At 37.7% G+C, this 20,718-nt stretch overlaps 1 pseudogene; it reads right to left on the reverse strand.

Moving 5' to 3' along the window:
- Window positions 1-4,559: 4,559 nt before the first annotated feature.
- LOC121974043 lies at window positions 4,560-4,674 on the reverse strand (annotated as a pseudogene).
- Between the last annotated feature and the right edge of the window lie 16,044 nt (window positions 4,675-20,718).

A 20,718-nucleotide genomic window follows, 5' to 3' on the forward strand; every position in this document is an offset into this window, starting at 1 on the left:
GATATCAACATAGAAGTTCATAGCTTCTTAACCCATAAAGATACAAGGATTGAATTATAAAATATATCCTACTCTCTTGAATATTCTCATTTTTCCTTTAAGATTATCCCCCAAACGTCCTTACACGGGCTTGCACCTGTCACGTGGATCCCTCGGAAAATCGAGTGAGGGTTTATCCCTACTAAGTCTATAAGATATCCAAATGATCAATCAAGAATGAGAATTAAGCCCTAATCACAATTAATCATTCAAGATCCAATCGATACAAACTAGGCAACATCATAGAAAACAAGAAATGGCAAATCCACAAGAGTTTACATCAATTTATCTTACAAATACTCCCTCCATCCTAGAACAACAAGTTCTACTCCATAAAATGAAGGAAGAAGACCAAAGATAAGAAGATTACAAGCATTCTTCAATCCCAATCCAAGAAGAGGAAAGAAAGAAAAACTTATCTACAATATAGCTCCATCTTCGGATCCAATCCTCACTTCCGGAGTCGAATTCGCCAAGATCTCCCTTTAGATCGCCCAAAAATCCTCCCAAGAATGGGAGGAATCCACCAAATTTTGCTTTCTCCCAAAGGGGAGAAGATCCCCTTTCAAATCTCCAAGGAGGCCTTAAATAGAGGGAAGCTTTTGGGCACCACACGGCCCCGAAGTATGGTCGTGTGAGGTTCACATGGCCAGAGTCTTTCCCCTCTCTGCCATCTATACACGATCGTGTGTGATACACGGCCGTGGACAACTCTCTTCAAGACCTCCAAGCACGGTCGTGTAGATCCACACGGCCTGGACTGCCCCAGCTTATGAAAACTTGGCACGACCATGTGGTGCACACGACCAGAACACTTTTAAGCTCTAGGAACCCTGCATGACTGTGTGGTACCCATGGCCAGAGCCTTCTTAGTCTCTGGAAACCTTACACGACCATGTAGATCCACACGACCATGTAAGGATTGAACTCTGGTTTACTTCAAAACTTGACACGGTTGTGTGAGGTTCACACGGCCTGGACTTCTTCCTTTGCTGTTGCTGTCACACAACCTCTGAACTCAACACGGCTAGAGCTTCCTACCAATGCAGGGTCGTGTCTGGTACACGGCCAGGTGCTTTCTCGCTTGCTTAGCTCATAAGTTTTATCCAAGAATGTAGAATCTTCACCGAATTCGACTCCTGTGTACAGAAAATGCACAAAAGCAGATCTCCGAACAAAAAGAGTAAATATGCTAAAAGGAAGACTGGAAGGTCAAAAATGCATAGATCAAGCATGCTCAAAATATGTAAATGTGCGTCAAAACATGCATAAAAATATATAAAATCTACGCACATCACTAATCCAAGACCAAGTCTTGGTACATTTTTTTTTTGTTTTGCAAGATCAATTATACCAAATGGCCCATCAAGAAGGCTGCAATACCGCACACCCACCCCCTTCTTTGGTGAGGATTTCAGATACTAAAAAGGCTGAATGGAGTATTATTTAAAGACCCAAGTTGAAATATGGATTATCATCTAAACGGGCTTCTCACTACCACTCGACAACACTGGAAAATCGATGACATGCGACAACTGAGACCCTCACATAATAAAGAAGGTTTAAGCTGATGTTAAAGCTATTTAGTAGGACCTATAGGAAAAGTTAATCGAATTGCATGAGGGGACCTCCAATAGAAGAATAAGTAAATGCGACTTAATTTTAAATAAGTTATATAACATAAAAAAATATAAGATAGTGAATTGGCGAGCCAACTACATGCTTAGATCCAAGACCTATTCAATGGTCTCCACGCGATCGGACAAAATGTGGAGAACTGCGACATAAAAATTTGAACGAGAGATCAAGAAGGTGATTCAAACAAAGATGAAGTAATCAAGTTCAATTTTGAGTACAAAGACCAAGTCAAAAGTCACCTATTATGGATGCAATAAGAAAAGACACGTCAAGTCAAACTGTCCGAATCTGAAGGAAGCTAAGAAGTAATGGGAAAAGAAGGCATTACAAGCAATGTGGGATGAGTCTTCATTCGAAGACTTTGACGAGAACTCGAGTAAGCAAGCTTCTTTTTGGTCCCTTGGCGACCGGCTAGAGGGTGATGAATAGCCTATATAGTAAAAAAAAAAAAAATAAAACTCCTTCTCAAACTTTACAGTTTTATTAGTCTAACACTTGCATACAAAAAAAATAAGAGACTGAAAAAGAAGATACATGATGTGCGTAGATTATATACACTTGTTTAGTATGTTTTGACGCACATTACTATATTTTATGTATGCTTTATCTATGCATTTCCATACTACTTGCTTACTTTTAGCATATTTACTCTTTTTTGTTTAGAGATCTGCTCGTGTGTCTTTCTATCTATAGGAGTCAAATTTGGAAAAGAAATGAACAAACAAAGGAAAACGACACCAGCCATGAGTGCCACATGGCCATGCCAAAGGAAAATGGCCTTGGCCGTGTGGAGCTGATAGGGTCGTACAACTTCAACAGAGGAGAAGAAAGACATGGTCGTGTGAGAGCCGCACGACCGTGTCACTTTTGAAGCCAATCAGAACACGGCCGTGCATATTTACACGGTCATGCAACCTTTCCAGAGGCCAAGCATGACATGGCCATGTGTGCCACACGACCGTGTGACACTTCCAGAGATAAAGATTGGTTAGGCCGTGTGGATCTGCACGACCATGCAAGCTAATCAAGACAAAGCATGGCACGACCGCATGAGAGTCACACGACCGTGTGACCCTGGCCGAGAAGGAAGTAGGCAAGGTCGTGTGAGATTCACACGGTTGTGCCATGGGCCATGTGGCACCCAAGCACCCTCTTCTATATAAAGGGCTTTCTCCACTTTGAAAGGGGGAGGCTCTCCCTTTAGGGAGATCCAATTCTTGAGGCTTTCTTCCACATCTTGCCGGCGATCAAGAGACGTTTCCATCCAAGATTCGACTCTGGTACCAAGAATTGGTTCCGAAGATCACTCGTCATCTTTAGATAAGCATTTCTTTTCTATCATCTTGATTTGGATAAAAATGTTTACGATCTTCTTGTCTTCGGTTCTTTTCTTTTGTATTATGGAGTAAATCTTCTTGTTCTAGGATGGAGGGAGTATTTGTGATGTGAACTGATGTAAGATTTCAAGGATTTACCATCTTCTTATTTCAATGACATTGTTATGTTTTGTATCAATTCAATCTTGAGAGGATTATTGTGTTTTGAATCTAATTACCATTCTTGATTGATTGTTTGTATTTCTTGTGGAATCTTGTAGAGTAATTCTCTAGATTGTATGACCGAGGGCGTCGTGATAGGACTACCCCGTTAACGGACATTTAGGGGATCATCTTGAAGGGTAAAGCAAGAACCTACAAAGAAGTGGGATAGATAGGTGAACTGAATTCTATATCTTGATGTAAATTGATTAGTGATGTATTTTTATGTTGTATGACCGAGGGACGTCATGACAGGGCTGCCCCATTAACGGATTTCATAGGAGTCATAATTATTTGATTGTTTAGGGTGTATATAAGAGTCCCTTGACCGGTGTTTTCTGCAGGAAATAACCGGTGACTTCTTACAAATACATTGCAATTGAGGTTAAAGATTGGTCGATCATATTACATTGATGAGTATCACAAAGAAACCAAAACTCCTAGAACCTTCATTAAACCTAGTTTTCTGTGTTTTCCTTTTTATTTCTATTTTCTAATTGGAACTTAGATCATATAATTCTTTGATTGATTTTTTAGCTAATTCGCTTTGAGACATCTTTAGTGGTTATAACTAGTCCCTGTGGATTCGATATTCTCTTATTACTGACGATGTAACCGTACATTTGTGGTGCGTAACAAGTTTTTGACACCGTTGCCGGGGACTGTGTCTATAACATTAGAGATTATCATTTGAGTTAGACTAAGCTTTTCTTTTCTATTCTTTTCTTACATCTAACTTGTAACTAGTTTTCTAATTATGTTCTGAAATTTTTCTTTGCATTCTTTATTCTTTTTGTTTGTGAACCAAATTCTTTACATTCTTTATTCTTTTCTTTGTGAATCAAATTCTTTAATCTTGTTCTTGTATGCAAAGATCTAACTTTGCAAGAGATTTACTTCCTCTTGATTCTGAAATAAATAGAACCTTTCATAGAAGGAAAATCTCACAAAGACAACAAGAAGAACAAGAACATCCAAAAATGGCAAATAAACCACTTAAGAATTATGCTGCACCCTATGCTAAAGGGTTCCGTTCAAGCATAACAAGACCCTCTGTTGAAGCTAATCATTTTGAAATCAAGCCTATGATAATAAATATGGTGCAACAAAATCAATTTGGTGGAGGACCGCATGAAGATCCAAATCAACATATAGAAGTTTTCTATGAAATATGCGGTACCATGAAGATGAATGGTGTACCTTCTGAAGCAGTGAGACTATTATTGTTTGGGTTTTCTCTACGAGACAGAGCTAAACAATGGCTGAATTCTTTATCTATAAATAGCATTACCACTTGGGAGCAATGTGAGCAACAATTCTTAGACAAGTTCTATCCTCCAAGCAAGACAACACATATGAGAAATCTTATTATAAGCTTCAGACAATCTGACTTAGAATCTTTATTTAAAGCATGAGATAGATACAATAATATGCTCAGACAATGCCCACATCATGGATTGGAGAAATGGTTGGTGTTGCACACATTTTATAATGACATCAATTATCATACTAAAGTGTCCCTAGATTCTGCAGCTGGAGGAGCGCTCATGAATAAAAGTTTAGATGAGGCTGAAGATATAATTGAAAGTGTAGCACAGAATCATCATCAATGGGCAATAGAAAGAAGTGAAGGCTATTCTTATTCAAATCCAACAAAGGCATCAGGAAAGTTTGATGTGGATGCAGTTACTTTAATGACTACAAAACTGGATGCTCTTACTAAGAAGTTAGAAAATATGGGAACAAATTCTAACACGGTCAATGCCATAGTATGTGCTTGTGAAACTTGTGGAAGTTCTGAACATTCTTAAGACTCATGTCCTTTGGGAGCTATTTCTGCACGAATCAATCAATTGGAGCAATGTGATACTATCATGGGTTTCAATCATAGATAGAACAATCCATACTCCAACACATATAACCCTGGGTGGAAGAATAATCCTAATTTCTCCTACAGAAATAATCAAGAACAAGAATCATCCATGGGAGTTAGACCGGGTTTTCAGTCTGGGCAACAAAATTTTCAACAACAACAACAATCTTCTCAAGGCTATGAGTTTTCTAAAATTGAGAAAATGCTTGAGGAAATTATTTCCAATTAAAATGAAATGAAGCAAGATATTTTAAAGCTAACTCAGAGAATGGATAATTCAGTCAAGCATCAAAAGATTCAAGATAGCCAAATTTCCCAATTAGCTTCATCATCTTCATGAGCACCAGGACAATTTCCTGAAAAACCTGATGTCAACCCAATAGAGCATTGTAATTGAATTGAGCTTAGGAGTGGACGGACCTTGGGAGATCCTCAAGTGACTGCTCCAAAAGGGATAAAAACTGAAGAAGAGCTCTCTCCTCCAGCACTTGAACCCATTCAAATTCAAGAAGAAGAGGAGAGTACCAATAAGGTTGAAGAGACTCTTCCACTTAACCCTCAAAGCCAAGTAGTCCCTTTTCCTCAAAGATTAGTTATGCTGAAAAAAGATAAAGAGTTTGGCAGATTTTTGGAAAAAGTTAAAGAAATTTGTGTTGAAGTTCCTTTGATTTACGTAATTCTTCAAATGCCAAAGTTTGCCAAATTTCTAAAGGACATCATGTCAAATAAAAGAAGAAGAGGAGACATAGAGACCATAACACTTACCGAGGAATGTAGCGCTTTATTCGAGAAGAACATTTCTCCAAAGCTTAAAGATCCAGGAAGCTTTTATATTCCTTGCAATATAGGAGTTGAATTTATAAAAAAAAGCTTTTTGTGATTTGGAGGCAAGTGTTAGCCTCATTCCATATTCAGTTTGTAATAAGTTAGGTCTCAAAAACTTTAAACTTACTACCATGGCATTACAATTAGTTGACCATTCTTGCAGGTATCCTATGGATATTATAGAAGATGTGCCGGTAGAAGTTGGTGGGATTATAATTCCCACATATTTTGTGGTACTCGACATGGTAGAGGACCCGAAGATTCTAATCATATTAGGAAGACCTTTCCTTACAACAGCTAGAGCGATAATTGATGTCAAAAATCATAAAATATCATTGGTAATTGGTAAAGAAAGGTTGGAGTATGATTTATCAAATTTTCTAACCATGTCTCTTCTTTGTTAGCAAGTGTTTGCAGTGATGCAGACACTTACAAATTAGAGGATTGGAATTTTCATCCTCACGGGAGGCCACTAGATGAGGAACATGATCCGACAAGTGATATTAGGAGAAGGTCTCCCAATAAAAATGAAAAGTACATCTGCTCTCCTAGGGCAAGAAAATGAGAAAAAGATTAAGAAGATTGATCGATCTAAAGATCTTAAACAAGCACTTCTTGGGAGGCAACCCAAGGGTTTCTTTAGTTTGTTTCAATTCAAGTTTTCCTTTTCATTTGAGTTACTATTTTTATTTTGTTGTTACTTTTGTTTTCAAGTCATAATTTGGCTTCCATGAGCTGGCCATGATTATTTCATGGGCATGGAAGCATTGGAAAAGTCAGAAAGGAGTAAAATCATCCATGTTGAGCTAAACAGAGCTCGGTCGTGTACCAGACATGACCTTATAAAGTTTATAGAGGAGAAGGAGTACTCGGCCGTGTACCAAACACGGGCCGTGTGAACCTGCCCAAGAAAGAGATGTGCTCAGTTGTGTATCACATACAACCGTGTGATGATTCAAGGGGAGGAGAAGTGTTTGGTCGTGTACCACGTACGACCGTGTGATGAATCCAGAGAAGAAGGCTGCACTACCTGTGCCAATCAACATGGTCGTGCAGAAATTCTAGAAAAGTAGAAGGATCTGGCCATGTCTTGGACACAATCGTGTGAACAAGACCGAGAAGAAGTTTGCATTGCCTGTGTTCCATACACGGCCGTGTAGACTTACCTGAGAAGGAAAGGGGTAGGGCCGTGTAGATCTACATGGGCGTGTGATGCTACCTAACCCTGGCCGTGTCTATAAAACATGGTCGTGCCTAAGCCGTGTCGGCCACACCCCAAGCCCCTAAGCTTCTTCTTTCTTCCAAACTCTTCTCATCTTCAACCTGTCTTCTCATCCTCTCAGATCTACATCTCTGACTCATATTTTTCTTCATAAACTAATCTCCTCTCCTATCTCTAAGATCTGCTATTCCTTGTCCCAAAAATCTTACTTTTCAAGATCTATTCTTAGAAGATCTTACTTCTCCAACAAAACAACACCTTTCCCTACTTGAGCTTGATAACATGTCTAATCTCTTGAAGAAACTTCACAAGGGAAGCAGTGGATCAAGTGGAGGAAGGGAGCCAACACAAGAAAAAGGAAAAGAAAAGGCAATAAAGGGCAAAGGAAAGAGGATTGCACGCGATGGAGGTAACGACAACGAATTTAATATTATTTTTAGAAATGAAGATAAAAAATCTAGATTTGATATTCTTGTCAATAGAAAGATTGTGTGTACATGTTATATGGACCCAACTATTTTGGATATTCTAGGAAAAAGAGATGATGTAGATTGGATGATTGAGTCTCTTAATTGGAATGATATTATGTACCCACATCTACCTACATATCCTCGTATCATACTGAAGTTTTTGAGTTCACTAGATGTTCACATTGCTAATGAAGATGATTACATTGGAAAAATAACTTTTAGATTAATGAATCAATAATTTCAGTGGACATTTAGTGATTTCAATAATTGTTTTGGATTGTCTACCGGTAATTCTCGCAGGTTTGATTCAAGATTCAATTGGAATCATTTTTGGAATTTGATCACTGGATTGGATCAACCTTATGAGACCTCTAGAGCTAAGGCTTCCCATATGCAAAACCTCATTTTTAGGTACTTACATCGAGTTATAAGTAAAACTATTTTTGGTAGAGGGGAAAGCGATGAAGTTATTAAGAAAGTGGAACTTTATGCTTTGTGGGCTATGTTACATAAGGTTGACTTTGATTCCGGTTTTCATTTTTTGCAAACCTTGGTGAGAGCTGGGAAGACATCCTCAAGATCGATTGTTTTTGGTGGCTTGATTACTCAAATAGCTGTAAGTTTGGGCTGTTATCTAGATGGGTTAGAGATCATTCATGGTAATAATATGATCGATATTGATGCATGTCTTGCCATGAAAATGATTTGTTGGGATGAGAATGACTTTGCTTTTCCTAGGAAGAACGGTTTTCCATTACCCCTTATCCCGAGCGAACTTCTGTTCGCAACCCTGCTAATTGGGTAATCACTGATGTAGCTCCTGAGAATGTTCCTTCTATATCCAGAGACACTAAGCCTCACCTTGAGCCCTCGTCATCTGGACTCCCGTAGCCTTCCAGACATCTGGAACCTGCTAGGCACTCTTTTGCCTATGGTATGGGTCATTCTAGATTTGATTTTTCTAATTTTCGTGCATCTCTAGATTCACTTCATGAGAAGCGGAAGGCCCAACGAGTAATGTTGGAGGGTCACTTTTCTTTATCTGATGACTAGTTTAGAGAGGTGTAGGATCATTTTCAGTTTATGAGGAATTTTCAAGGTCAAGTGGTTGAGTTTGTTCAGGACTATGATATTGATCAAGCTAGGATGAGAGAATTTATGCAGGGCATGAGCATCACTAGTCAACAAGTGGATGACCTCCATAAATATCATAAGATCCTGAGTGAGACTCTAGGTTTTCCTAGTTTTCCTATTGGTCATACACGTAGACCTCCTTTTCCTTGTCCACCTCCACCACTATATTGATTTTCATCGGGACGATGAAAAAGTTTAAGTCTGGGGGTCGGGGGTGGGGGGGGGGGGGGGGGGGGTTGAAACCCAAAAATTTTTATAATTTTTTTTAGTTTTTTCCACATTTTGTTTGTTTATATCTTGCATTTGTTTTGTTTCATTTGATTGTCCTTTGAAACATTGTGACATATATATTGAGAACATCAATCTTCACTTTTATGCTTTCTTGTCTTTAAGTAAAATGTTTAACATGTTTTTATCTTGATTCATGATGTTGTAAATGATACTAGTATGTTTAGTGTACCTCTTTTTTCTATCTTAAGTAGCATGATGTGAGCTAAGTATCATTTGGAGATAAATTTAAGTTTTAGCTTAACTTTAAGGATCTTACTTTCACTTTACTTGAGCTTGAATAGTTGATATCATTGAATTAGTCATGATTCATCCTATTTGTTTAGTACTTGGTTTCCATGATGATTTCTTAAGCTTCATTTTGGTTACTAGATGAGGCTCGAATCTTGTAAGCTCATTTGGAAAAATCAAAATATCCCAACATTTGTGCTATGATCAAATGTGTTTAAGTTTTGCACCTTGCAATCACTTAGAAAAAAAGAATAATATGAAAAAAAAGTGAAATGAAAAAATATGCTAAATAAGAGATATAAAAAACAGTTGTCGTGAATGGAAACTAGCAAGTTACCCATTTGAGACCGAGTTAGGTTACTGGGGAAATACTTGTTATGATTCTCTTGATATCGAGCACGCCTTTGAGACCTTAGGTTGATTGAGAAATATGAACCAAGTGTGTGGCAGCTAAGTGCCTATCACCGGAAACATTAGGAACTCAATTGGATAATGACTTGACTACGACATAGATTGAGACTTGAAGGGTTTGGGTCACTTATTTGCACTGTGCACTAGAGACTTATACTTAAGCCATACTTGATGTATTTATATGATCATGCTTACCAATGAAACTTTTGGATAGAGTTAGGAAAGTGCATTAGGGATTATGAGGCATTATAGAGCTCATGAATCTAGATTGTGGCATTTTGCTTGAGGACAAGCAAAGGTTTAAGTCTGGGGGTGTGATGTGTGTATATTGTATACACTTGTTTAGCATGTTTTACCGCACATTACTATATTTTACGCATGCTTTATCTATGCATTTCCATACTCCTTGCTTGCTTTTAGCATATTTACTCTTCTTTGTTTGGAGATCTGCTCTTATGTGTATTTCTATCTACAAGAGTCAAATTTGGAAAAGAAATGAACAAACGAAGGAAAACGACACCAGCCATGAGTGTCACACGACCATGCCAAAGGAAAATCGCCTTGGCCATGTGGAGCTGACAGGGTCGTGTAGCTTCAGCAGAGGAGGAGAACGACATGGCCATGTGAGAGCCGCACGATCGTGTTACTTTTGAAGTCAATCAGAACATGGTCGTGTATATTTGCACGACCGTGCAACCTTTCCAAAGGCCAAGCATGACATGACTGTGTTGTTAGGATGTATATTAAAAGCCTAGCTTTTTGTATGTACATTTATTTTGAAGTGAAAATCACATTGATCAAATGTCTGTATTTAGTTAAATGCAGTTGTCTATTTAATTTATATTGTAGATAACATGGTATATGGTGTCACACAGAAGATCATGTTATCAATTCCTTATAAATTATAAATAGTAGCTCACAACCAAGATGGATTGGGACAAACCATTGGAATGGTTATAGTGTAATTTGGTATTAGTTTGTCTTGACTATAAAATTACACTAATACACTATGTATGTATTGAGCAGGACCATTTGAGGTTGTTTCTTTTTATACTGACTGCATAAAAGAACAAAACTTCTGTTATTATGGATGTGCGTACTCTTAATCCCGATATAATAACAAGCACATATACTTAGTATTTATTTCTTTAATTTATCAATGGGTGAGATTTATTCGTTAAATCAATATGCCTGATAAGTTGAAAAATAATATTATTTATATGGTGTGTTGTTGATTATAGAAGGAAATTGTGTCCTAGTTATCTAGGTTGATGATGTCCCCTTGAGGAGCTCATAAGGATTATCATGTAAACCCTGCAGGTGGACTTAGTCTGGCATGATAATGAAGTTGAGTGGTATTACTCTTGGAGCTAGATATTAATTAAGTGGATTGTCAGTAACACATTTAATTAATGGACATTCGATATCTTAAACACAGGGAGACTAATGCACTCATGATAAGAAGGAGTCCATAATATAATATGGGATTGGTGCGGTAGTTCAATAATGACCCTTTAGTGATATGAGTTATTATTGATGAACTTAAGTTGGGTGTTCGGGTCGAACACAGGAAGCTCAAGTCTATCAGGAGGCCAAAACCAATTCCTCCTCTAGGTCCCTATTGTAGCCTCTTATTAAAAACCTTTTTATCCACCCAAAGCCCAGCTTCTTACCCAAGCTGGGGGCCGGCCACATCCTTGCTTGGTGCCCAAGAAAGGGTCGACCAAGCCCATCTTGGTGTCTAAGATGTGGCCGGCCAAGCCTTGCTTGGTGACCAAGCAAGGGGCCAACCACTAAAGAAATAAAAAGAGAGATTTTAATTTTTTTAAAATCTTTTCTTTTATAGCAATCTACAAAGGATTAAAAGAGAGATTTTAATTTTAAAATCTTTCCTTTTTTGATGTCATCCATATGGTTTTAAAAGAGAGTTTTAAATTTTAAAATCTTTCCTTTTTTGTTGCCATCTATAATGGCTTAAAAAGAGAGATTTTAATTTTGATAAAACTTTCCTTTTTGTAATCATGATTTAGAAGAGAAGTTTAATTTTAAAATCTTTCCTTTTTGTAGACATCTACAATGTTTAAAAGAAAGAGATTTTAATTTTTTTAAACTTTCCTTTTGTAGCCATCACAATAGGAAATTTAAAAGAGAGAGATTTTAATTATTATTAAAATTTCCTTTTATACCATGACCAAGGATTATAAAAGAGAGGTAGATGGTGCCTTATGGGAATAATACATCTCCATATTTCTCTTGTTCCCTTAGGGCCGAAACCTAAGCTTTCCCTCTTCTCTTTTCCTTGGTGGCTGGCCCTTCTCTCATTCTCTTCTCCCTTTGTTTTCTTCTCTTTTCCTTGGTGGCTGACCCTTCTCTCATTCTCTTCTCCCTTTGTTTTCTTCTCTTAAGGCCGGTGGCACATCAAGCTCCATCTTCTTGTGGTCAGTTTGCTTGGAGGGGAAAAAGAAGAGAAGGAAGTTTCCTATTTTGGCATTCCTTAGGTGGCCGAAACTTGTAGGCAAAGAAGACGGTTTGCGTGGATTTCATCTTGGTAGATCGTTGCCCACACGACGCCCAAGAGGAGGAGAGGAATACAACAGAAGATCAAGAGGTCTTTAGCTGCAAAGAAAGGTATAACTAATTATTTGTTTCTGTTGCATAATTAGTTTGGGTTCTTTGTATGGATCCTGAAATACCAACACAAGAGGCTATCGATTTTGTGTTTCGATTTTGTGTTTCTATTGTGGTCTCTATAGTTAACCTAAGGTTTCTATAAGAAGTTTAAATATTCAATTTCTTTGAAAGACTTTATCTAGGAAGTGGTGGATGATCCCATACCCAAGAAGGTCAAGTGCCTCGCCATGTTTAACTTGGAAGCTAATCTTTGAAATAGATATTTAATCAACTTCTGTAATATGGTTTAACTTCTGAAGAACACATGGGTTGAACTTGGAGTAAAAATGTTAAGTTCCATTTCCAATCCAAGTATAACTTCTGAAGAAAAACTTAGATTAAAAATGTTAAGTTTCGTTTGCAATCCAAGTTTAACTTCTGTAGAGCACATGGGTTACTAGGAAAAGTTTTGTTCTTGTACAAATTTTTAAACAAGGGAAACAGAACGGAATTCCAAGTAGCACCCAACAATTGGTATCAGAGCTAGTTTTCTACCTCTATGTGTTTGGTTTTCAGTTAAATTATGCACTTTTCATATATAAATTTAGGCAGGATAATAGTAGGATGTGCAAATAGATTAACTTTGTGGTTACAGGTATCCTAGCTCCAACTATTATGTTCCTATTGTGTTTGTGTGTGATTAGACCCTCGAGCATGTTGAGGGTATTTTATGTGTGTGCATGATTGTAATTATTAAATACAGCAGGAGCTGTATTAGTTTTAGGATTTTATATTCTGTTTGATCTAGATTACATGTGCATTCCCTTGTGGAATATAAGATCGATAAATGTAAAATTTTATTTTTGTCGCGGATCATATCCTTGTAAGGCGTGGTGCTATTTGAGGACCAGAGGTGCATCGGAAAAGGAAGCAAGATAGACGCAATGACATGACCCGTTGGTGGGGGCTAGGGTTTGCGGCACACGGAGGACAACTATGGATGAGGCCATAATAGTTGGAAAATTATTTTTCATATTTATTGCCTTTTATGTTGTTTATATATGCTGTGTGTGTGTGTGCATGTTAAAATTCCTCCCTTTAAATAACTAAGTGGGAGAGAAATTATTTAAATTTCATGGGTCTATTATTGGTTTATAAGTGATGCATTCAAACTTGCGCGATGGCTTTGAGTGCCTTCCTCCACATCGGATGAGTATGTTTGTGGATCACTAGATCAAACTTCCTTTATGGATGATTATAGGAAATTATTTAGGTTTGTGTGATCTTCTCCATATGAAGGGGCACACTCCTATTTAATGGACTAAATATCAAGTAATGGTATACACTTAGGCACATTTAATAGTATCCTCCCCATCGGAGTCACTGCTATTATTTGTATGATCAAAGAAAAACTAACTATTAATTTTATTTGTCATAAAGTTAGGTTGACAAGATAATAAAATTAATGGGTAAAACCCCCTCTTATAAATGTTTGAATTTGTATATGTCCACACTATCATGACATACAAAATTCACGGTGTTTTGAGGTGTTGGTGAATTTAAATGATATTGTTTGAGGAATCAATATTATTTTAAATTCTAAAGTTTTGACCAAATATTTTGTGATTCTTAGGATTTCAAATGACTTTCAATCCTCTTGCTGTTATATTGAAAGAAAAACAAACTTACTGGTCCCAATTACATTGATTGGAAATAAAACTTGGGCATTGTCTTAACTATTGAGGGATACAAGTTCGTACTTCTTGAGTTATGTCCTAGCATGTCTAATAAGGATTCTAGTGAAGAGACATAGGAAATGGGTCAAGGCAGATGAGATGGCATGGTGTTACATTTTGACTTCTATGTCAAATGTGTTGCAACATCAGCATCAGTCCATACCCACTGCTTATGACATGATGCTCAATCTCAAGGAACTCTTCGAACACCAGAATCGAGCTGCTAGGCAGGAGGCCATGAGAAACTTAATGGTGACCACCATGACTGAGGGGACACCCATAAGAGATTATATCCTCAAGATGATGACTCATTTGATGAACTGCCCTCGCAGAAACGAGAACAATGAAGGTGTATCTTATTCATTAGTTATCAAAACATGTTTAGCGATGTTATCTACCGGTACCTGGTGTGTAGATACGGGAGCCACTAATCATGTCTGCAATTCATTGCAGGGGTTCCAGGAAACCCGACGACTACATGAATGGGAAATCACCGTCTACATGGGCAATGCTATGAAAGTGACGGCTGTTGCAGTGGGAGATGTTTATTTATCTTTTGATAGAAATAAAACATTGATTTTGATAAATTATCTTTATGTACCATGTTTTAGAAAGAATTTGATTACAATTTCTAAATTATTTAAGGATGGATATTCTATTTCTTTTGATGATAAAGTGGTTGTCAAGAAAAATAGGATGGTTATTTGTTCTGGTATGTTGGTTAACAATTTGTATACTCTAAATCCAATAACTCCCACGATACAACAATAGGAAATTTAAAAGAAAGAGATTTTAATATTTCCTTTTTAGAATTACCAAATTCATTTTGGGGATATGCTCTGGAAACAGCAGTGCGCATTCTGAACTTGGTACCTTCTAAGTCAGTACCCTTTACTCCCACAGAATTATGGAATGGCCGTAAGCCTAATCTGAAATATATTAGGATGTGGGGTAGTCCAACACATGTGCTGAAGGGAGACACTGATAAGTTCGAATCACGTACAGAAGTTCGCTTATTTACGAGTTATCCTATAGGAACGAAAGGTGGTTTATTTTATAGTCCTAAAGATCAGAAGGTCATTGTTAGCACCAATGCTCGATTTTTAGAGGAAGACTATGTAATGAACTACAAGCCCATGAGTAAAATTGTTCTTGAGGAAATAAGAGAAGACATGTCTATTTTAGTACCAATGGTACAAGATGAGATACTACAAGAAACTGCAACACGTGTCACAAATGATGCACAATTACAAGTAGTGCCTCGTCGTAGTGGGAGGGTTGTTAGGCAACCTGATAGATTCATGTTTTTGGGAGAATCTTCGGACTTGATCCCTGGTGAACATGAACCTGATCCCAGGACATATGATGAAGCACTCCAAGATAAAGATGTAGCATCTTGGCAAAATGAAATGAACTCTGAAATAGAATCTATGTGCTCTAATCAGGTCTGAAAGCTTGTGGAACCACCAAATGGTGTAAACGCCATTGGATGTAAATGGGTCTACAAAAGAAAAAGAGGGACAGACGGGAAGGTGGAAACCTTCAAAGCAAGGCTTGTTGCAAAAAGGGTATACTTAGAAAGAGGGAATCGATTATGAGGAATCCTTTTCGCTGGTAGCCATGCTTAAGTCTATCAGGATTCTTTTATCTATTACCGCTCATATGGATTATGAGATTTGGAAAATGAATGTCAAGACAGCTTTCCTTAATGGAAGTCTTGAAGAAAACATCTATATGAAGCAACTAGAGGGATTCATTGTAAAGGGCAAAGAGCATCTTGTATGTAAGCTCAATCGGTCTATCTATGGATTGAAGCAAGCTTTGAGATCTTGGAACATTCGGATTAATGAAATAATCCAGTCTTATGGATTTATTCAGTGTCTGGATGAGTCTTGTGTATACAAGACAAGTGACAGAAATGTGGTGGTATTTCTTATACTATACGTAGATGACATTTTGCTCATTGGCAATAATGTCAAAGTGTTGTCAGACATACGGGTATGATTGTCCAAGCAGTTTGATATAAATGATTTGGGAGAATGTGGACATATTCTTAGGATCAAAGTAATAAGGGATCGCAAGAAAAGAATGTTGTGTTTATCCCAAGCTTCATACATCGATACTATCCTAGCTCGTTTTAGCATACAAAACTCCAAGAAAGATTTTCTACCTTTTCGTCATGGAGTACCTTTATCTAAAGAGATGTGTCCTAAAACATCAAAGGAGATAGAGGACATGAATGCAGTTCCTTATGCTTTGGCTATAGGAAGCCTAATGTATGCAATGCTATGTACGAGATCGGATATCTTTTTTGCCGTGGGAATGGTTAGAAGATATCAAATTAATCCAGGACAGGGACATTGGACTACCATAAAGCATATATTAAAGTACCTAAGAAGGACTAGAGATTATATGCTGATTTACCAGGCAGATGATTTGCTCCCTGTGGGTTACACGGATTCAGACTTCTAATCAGATAGGGACAATAGTAAGTCAACCTCGGGGTATGTGTTTACTTTGGGAGGTGGAGCCATAGCATGGAGGAGTGTTAAGCAGTAATGCGTTTCGGACTCTACCATGAAAGCTGAATATGTGGCAGCCTCTAAGGCAGCCAAAGAAGCTATATGGCTCAGAAACTTCTTGATGGACTTAGATGTGATTCCTGATTTGCCCAAAATTATCGTAATTTATTGTGATAATAGTGGTGTAGTAGCAAACTCGAAGGAACTACGAGCCCATAAGGCAAGTAAACCCATTGAGCGCAAGTACCACCTACTACGACACATCGTAAAAATGAGGAGAAGTTATTGTCGGCAAGATTGCATTAGCAGATAACCTAGATCCTTTCACTTAGGCCCTTCAGGCGAGAGCTTTTGATGGGCATGCTGAGGGGATGAGAATCAGATGTATGGCAGCATATATGACAGCATAGTCTTTTAGTATAACTGGGAGATTGTTAGGATGTATACTAAAAGTCTAGCTTTTTGTATGAACATTTATTTTGAAGTGAGAATCACATTGGTAAAATGTCTAAATTTAGTTAAATGCAGTTGTCCATTTAATTTATATTATAGATAACATAATGTGCGGTGTCACACAGAAGATCATGTTATCAGTTCCTTATAAATTATAAATAGTAGCTCACAACCAAGATGGATTGGGACAAACCATTGGAATGGTTGTAGTGTAATTTGGTATTAGTTTGTCTTGACTATAAAATTACACTAGTACACTATGTATGTATTGAGCAGGACCATTTGAGGTTGTTTCTTTTTATACTGACTGCATAAAAGAACAGAACTTCTGTTATTATGGATGTGTGTACTCTTAATCCCGATATAATAACAAGCACATATACTTAGTAGTTATTTCTCTAATTTATCAATGGGTGAGATTTATTCGTTAAATCAATAGGCCCGATAAGTTGGGAAATAATATTATTTATATGGTGTGTTGTTGATTATAGAAAGAAACTGTATCCTAGTTATCTAGGTTAATGATGTCCCCTTGAGGAGCTTATAAGGATTATCATGTAAACCCTGCAGGTGGACTTAGTCTGACATGATAATGAAGTTGAGTGGTACTACTCTTGGAGCTAGATATTAATTAAGTGGGTTGTCAGTAACACATTTAATTAATAGACATTCGATATCTTAAACACAGGGAGACTAATGCACTCATGATAAGAAGGAGCTCATAATGTAATATGAGATTGGTGCGGTAGTTCAATAATGACTCTTTAGTGGTATGAGTTATTATTGATGAACTTAAGTTGGGTGTTCGGGTCGAACAAAGGAAGCTCAAGTCTATCAAGAGGTAAAAACCAATTCCTCCTCTAGGTCCCTGTTGTAACCTCTTATTAAAAGCCTTTTTATCCACCCAAAGTCCAACTTCTTACCCAAGCTAGGGGCCGGCCACTTCCTTGCTTGGTGCCTAAGCAAGGGGTCGACCAAGCCCATCTTGGTGTCCAAGATGTGGTCGGCCAAGCCTTGCTTAGTGACCAAGCAAGGGGCCGACCACTAAAGAAATAAAAAGAGATATTTTAATTTTTTAAAATCTTTCTTTTTATAGCAATCTACAAAGGATTAAAAGAGAGATTTTAATTTTAAAATCTTTCCTTTTTTGATGCCATCCATATGATTTTAAAAGAGAGTTTTAAATTTTAAAATCTTTCCTTTTTTGTTTCCATCTATAATGGCTTAAAAAGAGAGATTTTAATTTTGATCGTGAGTAGGGGCGCTACCCCTAACCCCGCAAGGGGCATTGTCCTGCGATCACGCTCGAAAATCGCTAATCGGGACAGCCGGGAAGTTATAGCTCATAAAATTCATAAAAATAGTAGTAAAATTATAGAAATTTATGTAGAATACATAATTTAGAAGGCCCCAAAACCCAATTTGATTGGACAAAAAATTGTGTTGTAATTCATAATATGGCTCGCGCGCCATTTTTGTGTTGTTCGTGTTGTATGTGATTTGCGACCTGCGCGTCGTGCCTCCTTTATTTATATTCCTTTTGTAAAATAGTTTTAGACTCGAATGTAACTCAAGTTTCAATTTTATAATGTACAGTTGAAGATGGAGTTACAAGAAGGAAGCCGACAACACAAGGCGGTCAAAGGAGATGCTTGAAGAAGCTGTTGACCCTAGATTGACCGTCCGATCTTCTCATTGGCTTGAGAAGATCATAGTAGGGCCATGACCTCATCACAATATATGTTTATATCTTGATATATTAGCTTGTGTGTATGTGATGCATGCTAGTGTAGGGTAATTAGTGCCTTGATGCGTATATGATACACATTAATGATTAGATTATATCTTAATCAAATCAACTCGAAATGCCTACCAAGTTTTGATACCCATCACTACCTCGATCATTTGTTGTTGTTGAATCTACCAAAGTAGAGCAACACATATTATCTTGGTAGGGTGTGGAGGGACAATCTTGGTCCCGCCTATCAAGGCTTGGGTGAGTACAAACTCAATTAGATTGAGTATAACTAGTTAACTTAATTGGATCGGGTATAACTATAGGCATTTTCTAACGGTTGGAAGATAGGATACAAATCACATTTATACTAAATCTTGGGTGATTTAGCCAAAGCTAACTCAAGGTTTTTTTATAAATGAGGATTTTGATCCTATAAACAAGAGTTGCATAGAGATGTAATTGATAATTCGTTATCTACAGATCATACTAAGTTTTGGGCGATTTAGCCAAAGCTAACTCAAGTCATAGTATGATATGGATCTTGTCCCACGAAAATTATAGCTAATTAGTATGAATCTAGTTGGGTGGTTTGACCACATCCATGACTTGATTCTACAAAAGCTCTATAATTCAGTGGGAGCATCATTTAGTTAAAGGCCTAATTAAATTATAAATGGAATATGATATTTACTTTCTGCATTATTTCTGTTGTAGATTGCCATGTCGACAAACACGAACACCTTCTCCCTGAGTTCTGTCCTTGACTAGGACAAGCTCAATAGAGCTAACTTCCTGGACTGGTACAGGAATCTGAGAATCGTTCTCACACAAGAAAGAAAACTGTACGTCCTAGAGCAGCCCATTCCCGAGGCACCTCCTGCCACTGTCAGGCGAGCTGACCGAGATGCTTATAAGAAGCATCAAGATGATGCATTAGATGTGTCATGTCTCATGCTCGCGACCATGAACTCTGAGCTTCAGAAGCAACACGATTTGATGTCTGCTTATGATATGGTTGAACATCTTCGTCAACTATATCAAGGACAAGCGAGGCACGAGAGATTCGAGATCTCCAAGGCACTGTTTCAGTGCAAGATGCAAGATGGGATTCCCGTAGGTCCATATGTGCTCAAGATGATTGGGTACATAGAGAACCTACAGAGGTTGGGATTCCCACTTGGCCAAGAGCTGGCCACTGACTTGATCTTGCAATCCTTGCCAGATAGCTACAGTCAATTTGTCATGAATTACAACATGAACGAAATTGACAAGCCACTGCCTGAGCTGCTTAGCATGTTGCGAACTGTTGAGCTCAACCTTAATAAGGTAAAGCCCAACTCCATTTTGATGGTGCAAAAGCCTAAAGGTAAGGGAAAGTCCCAAGCCAAGGGTAAAGGCAAGATAATGAAACCTAATGGAGGGGTTGCTAAGGATGCTACCTGCTTTCACTGTGGTCAGACCAGGCACTGGAAGAGGAACTATAAAGTATATCTGGAAGATCTTAAGAAGAAGAGAAATGAGACTTCTACTTCAGGTATATATGTTATAGAAGTCAATCTATCTATTTCTGCATCGTGGGTATTGAATATCGGATGTGCTTCTCACATTTGTACTAATGTGCAGGCGTTGAGAAATAGCAGGGCATTGACGAAGGGCGAGGTGGACCTACGAGTAGGCAATGGAGCATGGGTTGCTGCTATTGCTGTAGGAACTTACTATCTATCTTTGCCCTCTGAGCTTGTACTAGAATTAGATGAATGTTGTTATGTGCCTGCTCTTACAAAGAACATCATAATAGTCTCTTGTTTGGACAAGAAAGGCTTTTCTTTTGTAATAAAGAACAAATGTTGTTCTGTTTATTTAAAAGATATGTTCTACTGTAGTGCACCTCTGATGAACGAACTCTATATTCTAGACTTAGAGAACCCCATCTATAGCATAAATACCAAAAGGTTCAAGTCAAATGATATGAACCAAACCTATCTCTGGC

The sequence above is a fragment of the Zingiber officinale genome, chromosome 4A (assembly GCF_018446385.1).
Source record: "Zingiber officinale cultivar Zhangliang chromosome 4A, Zo_v1.1, whole genome shotgun sequence".
In the NCBI taxonomy this organism is placed as follows: Eukaryota; Viridiplantae; Streptophyta; class Magnoliopsida; order Zingiberales; family Zingiberaceae; genus Zingiber; species Zingiber officinale.